A 5,441-nucleotide genomic window follows, 5' to 3' on the forward strand; every position below is an offset into this window, starting at 1 on the left:
AATAACAATGTCTAATGGCATTTCTGAGCAAACATCTAACTTAACGATGGCATTTTTTAGATATCTAATTGCATTTTTGAGTAGGCATCTCACGGATCGATGGCATTTTTTAAGTAGTTGTAACTTCTAATGGCAAAACTGAGTAGTGATACACAACTAGTGGCATAAATAATAAGAACCCAAGAATTAAATAGGTATGCTAATTTCTTTATTTCTTTATTTCTTTATAACTTTGTGTGCGAAACAATATACACTGCCCCCCCCCCAAATTTTCTTTACAGAGGCAACATAGAACTATATGAGTGCCCTGTTAAATTTTGGAATTATTCCTGGTTCGTTTGGCCTTTTTTATACATTACTTGAGTTTCTGGTCATTTAATGTGCATAATTCAAATTTGAACTACAAGCACATGCTCCCGTGCACCAAAGTTGATTGAAAAATCACATGTGTGTCCTCGGGTGAATTTCTAGGTCCCATGCAAGAAATGGGAATGAAATTCAAATATCTGGGCATCGTGGTTCGGCCGAGAACATTGAGAAGCTTGGTTTTCAAATTCTTGTAAATCCAAAACACGCCTGAAAATCATGAAACTTGGCATGGTGTCATGTCTTGGTACTACCATGTTGTGGTAAAAAAATTGCAAAATAGGAACAAGTTTTGGTATAAGTTTCTTGCAAACTGGAGCTTCTCTCAAGAAGGCTTGTCGTTTTGAGAGTGTCGGCGTTCTGGGAACGGGGGTCCCCAGACTTACCTGCCTGCGGTCTACGGCGTGGCTGAGCCAGCAGGCCGTACGACCAATCTTCACCAACAAAGCATCCAAGACCCTCGCGAGGGTCCAAGCCACGTGAGGCAGACGATGCAAGACCTCCTCGCGAGTGGCCTAGCTAGGCAGGCTCATGAGGAGCGGAGATATCAAGGCGGAGCAAACCTCACGAGACCCTTGTGACTTGAGCCATGACGCAAGGCACCAGGCGGGCGCCAGCGCGCGTAGCGTCCTTGTTACCTCTTTGGTGCTAAGGAGGCCAGCGCAGGCGAAGAATACCGAGGCATTAGGCAAAGGTTGCTATATTGGTGCAATGAGACCAAGATCAGGAGGACAGCAATATGGAGGTCATCGTGGAGCCCAAGACGGCGTCACCACCAGAGCCTTTGGCAGGCGAAGACCACTTTTGTCACGATAGCTTGTACTAGTTGTCCCCCTTTGAATTAGTCCGCCATTGTTGGCTCCCTTCCCGCTCGATATTTGGGAAGAGGACCAGGGCCAGTATAAATATGACTAGCCACCACCTTAGAAAGGAGACAGATCAATCATACCACACTCACATACAGAAGCTCACCGAGCTCAAGAACACATCAACCTCAGGAGGCTGTTCTTCCCTTGTACTGTTCATCATCAGCCCTAGAGGCAATCCACCACCACCACACTGGAGTAGGGTATTACACCACAACGGTGGCGCAAAACAGTATAAATCTTGTGTCTTTCTGTGTTGCGAGTTTGTCGAGTTCGTCCGCAAGATCTTAGTGAGCAAGGGCATCGATTGGTGGGAAGGAAAGACTTTGCGTGCACCCTGGTATTCGAACCTTAAGGGTTTGCCGGAACCCCACTTCCGACATTTGGCGCACCAGGTAGGGGTGCGCTGTACCTTCCCTTCCATCAGTTCGTCGCTCCGTCGCTCCGTCGCTCCGCTGTCTCCATGGTGGATGCGCGCCGTGCTCGAGCTGAGCGTCGTGCTCCCCTGACCGCCCGCGTCGCTCAGACGGCTCCCGTCGGCAGGCCACATCGCTGTTCTCCATCCCCCGCCGCCAACGCTGCCACTGGCCCGGCGGGGAACGAGCCGCAGGCGTCCTCGCTGCATACTTCGGTGCGGCAGGACGGCCGCACCGCCACTCCATCGCTGACCCCTGTCGGTTCTTCGTCTCACGCGCACCGCGCTCCCATGGAGGCACGGGTCGCGCTCCTCGCAGCGAACGAGCTCCTGCGCTATCGCCCCATCGACGACCTCTACGAGGAGTGGCTCGAACGCGTCGCCGAGCTCGTCGGCGCCGCGGGGGGCTCTCCGGCGCTGTCCCACTCTCTGCCTCCCCCTCAACCAGCCGCGGGCGACGGGGCTCATGGCGCGCCTCCACCACCTGAGCCCCAAGACGTCGCCTTGGCACCAAGGCGCGCGGCTCCGCGATGTCATCCACCGCGCCCGGTGCCTACGCGCGAGGAGAGAAGCTGCCAAGAAATTCCGCGGACGCGAGAAGCTGCACCTGCGCTCCCCACGCCACCTCATCAAGAACGCGCACCACACGCAGCGGTGCAGCGCGCATCTCGTCAAGACCAAGCTCAACAGGGCAACATCGCAGAAGCTCCTGAGGACGGTCAGGTCTCAGGAAACCCACCACCTCAGGATATGACACAATCTCCGCGGGACCCGAGCCTCGACAGTGTGCCAGCCCTCATCGAGCATCCGATGTACTTCGTCAGCATCGTACTATAGGACGCGAGGGTGCGCTACCCCATGTCGCAAAAGCTCCTGCTCGCACTCATGGTGGCCTCGTGCAAGCTGCAGCACTACTTCCAGGGTCACCCCATCAAGGTCATCTTAGCCTACCCATTAGAGAGGGTGCTCAGGAGCCCTAACTCAGCCGGAAGGGTTGCTGAGTGGAACATCAAGTTACAAGCATTCCAGTTGGAGTTCAACACTACCAGGGTCATCAAGGCAGCCACGCTCGCCGATTTTGTGGCAGAATGGATAGATGCCCCAGCTCTTGAGGAAGGAGAAGACCGGTCCACATCGCTAGGAAGCGAGGCACCAGACAGATGCGTCATGTATTTCAATGGCGCCTTCGCGCATTAGGGCGCGGGGGCTGGAGCAGTGCTCATCTCGCCCACTCAGGACAAGCTCTACTACGTCGTGCAACTCTGTTTTCAGCACGGTAAGAAGGTCTCCAACCACATCGCAGAATAGGAAGGCCTCATAGCTGGCCTGAAGACTGCGGCGGCTCTCGGGGCGAAGCGCCTCACCGTCAAAGGCGACTCGCAGATCCTCGTCAACTTTTCCAACAAGGTATATGAGCCGAAGGACGAGCACATGGAGGCCTACCTCGCGGAGGTGCGCAAGATGGAAATGCCGTTCTCGGGCCTGGAGCTGCAGCACGTGCCCCGGGGCACCAACAAGGAAGCCGATGACATCGCGAGGAGAGCATCCAAGTGGCAACCGCAAGAGCCCGGCATCTTTGAAGAGCGGCTCTTCAAGCCATCAGCTTCGCCACCTCTTTCAAGCATGACTCAGCCTCGGGAGGAACTCCCGCAGCCCCCGGCCACGGGTGCCCCAGCCTGCGGCCCAACCTCAGGAGCTCGGCTGCTCTTGGCGCATCGAGCCCCAGGAGGTGTGCTGGATCAAGGAGTTCAAGGAGTACCTGATGCATGGGACGCTGCCGGAGAAGGAAGAGGACGCAGAGCGCGTGGCCCGGCAGGCCACGACATACTGTATCCAAGACGGCGAGTTATATAGGAAATGACCGAACGATGTCACGATGCACTACATCTCCAGCGATCAAGGAAGGGAGTTGCTGATTGACATACACGGCGGTGATTGCGGACACCACTTGTCATCACGGACCCTCGTCGGCAAGGTGTTCCGCAGTGGGTTTTATTGGCCTACGGCACTCAATGACGCGGCCGAGCTGGTGAGGTCCTCTGAAGCTTGCCAATTCCACACCAAGCAAATCCATCAGCCTGCTCAGGGCCTCCAAACCATCCCACTCACCTAGCCATTTGCGATCTATGGGCTGCACATCCTAGGCCCATTTCCCCGGGCTCCAGGGGGCTACTGCTATCTCTACGTTGCCATCGACAAGTTCACCAAGTGGGCGGAAGTGGAAGCCGTCCGTACCATTCCAGCCGGCTCTGCTGTCAAGTTCATCAAGGGCCTCGTGAGCCACTTTGGGGTCCCCAACCGCATCATCACAGATAATGGTTCGCAGTTTACTAGCAACCTCTTCAAAACCTACTTTGCTAACCTTGGAACGCAGATCTGCTACGCTTCGGTGGCCACCCCAGGAGTAACGGTCAAGCCGAGCGTTCTAACACAAAGGTCCAGAGGGGCCTCAAGACCAGGACCTTCAAGAAGAAGCTGGAGGCCTGCGGCATGGGCTGGCACGACAAGATCTAGTCCGTGCTGTGGTCCATCCGAACCACCGCCACCAAGCCAACAGGCGAGGCCCCATTCTTCCTCGTCTATGGAGCTGAAGCAGTCCTACCTCACGAGGTCAGGCATCGCTCCGCACGGGTCCTAGCATTCGACGAAACGCAGCAGGATGCCATGCGGGGGATGGATCTCGTGCTGGGGAGGAACGCCGTCGCGAAGCCGCGTTGAGGGCATCAAGGTACCAACAAGCGTTGCGGCGCTGACACTGCCGCGACATCTGCTCCTTGACGCTCGAGGTGGGTGACCTCGTCCTGAGGCGGGTCCTCTCCAGGGAAGGGCTGTACAAGCTCTCGCCCATGTGGGAGGGCCCGTTCAGGGTCGTCCATGTCTCCAGGCCGGGTGCAGCATGTTGGAAATATGCCCTAGAGGCAATAATAAAATGGTTATTATTATATTTCTTTGTTCATGATAATTGTCTATTGTTTATGCTATAATTGTGTTATCCGGAAATCATAATACATGTGTGAATACATAGACCACAACACGTCCCTAGTGAGCCTCTAATTGACTAGCTCGTTGATCAAAAGATAGTCATGGTTTCCTGACTATGGACACTGGATGTCATTGATAACGGGATCACATCATTAGGAGAATGATGTGATGGACAAGACCCAATCCTAAGCATAGCTCAAAGATCGTGTAGTTCGTTTGCTGTAGCTTTTCCGAATGTCAAGTATCATTTCCTTAGACCATGAGATTGTGCAACTCCAGATACCGTAGGAGTGCCTTGGGTGTGCCAAACGTCACAATGTAACTGGGTGACTATAAAGGTACACTACAGGTATCTCCAAAAGTGTCTGTTGGGTTGGCACGAATCGAGACTGGGATTTGTCACTCCGTATGACGGAGAGGTATCTCTAGGCCCACTCGGTAATGCATCATCATAATGAGCTCAATGTGACCAAGTGGTTGATCACGGGATCATGCATTACGGCACGAGTAAGGTGACTTGTCAGTAACGAGATTGAACGAGGTATTGGGATACCGATGATCGAGTCTCGGGCAAGTAACGTACCGATTGACAAAGGGAATTGTATACGGATTGATTGAATCCTCGACATCGTGGTTCATCTGATGAGATCATCGTGGAGCATGTGGGAGCCAACATTGGTATCCAGATCCCACTATTGGTTATTGACCGGAGAGGCATCTCGGTCATGTCTGCATGTCTCCCGAACCCGTAGGGTCTACACACTTAAGGTTCGGTGATGCTAGGGTTGTAGAGATATTAGTATGTAGTAACC

This window comes from Triticum aestivum, chromosome 4A (assembly GCF_018294505.1).
Source record: "Triticum aestivum cultivar Chinese Spring chromosome 4A, IWGSC CS RefSeq v2.1, whole genome shotgun sequence".
Taxonomy (NCBI): domain Eukaryota; kingdom Viridiplantae; phylum Streptophyta; class Magnoliopsida; order Poales; family Poaceae; genus Triticum; species Triticum aestivum.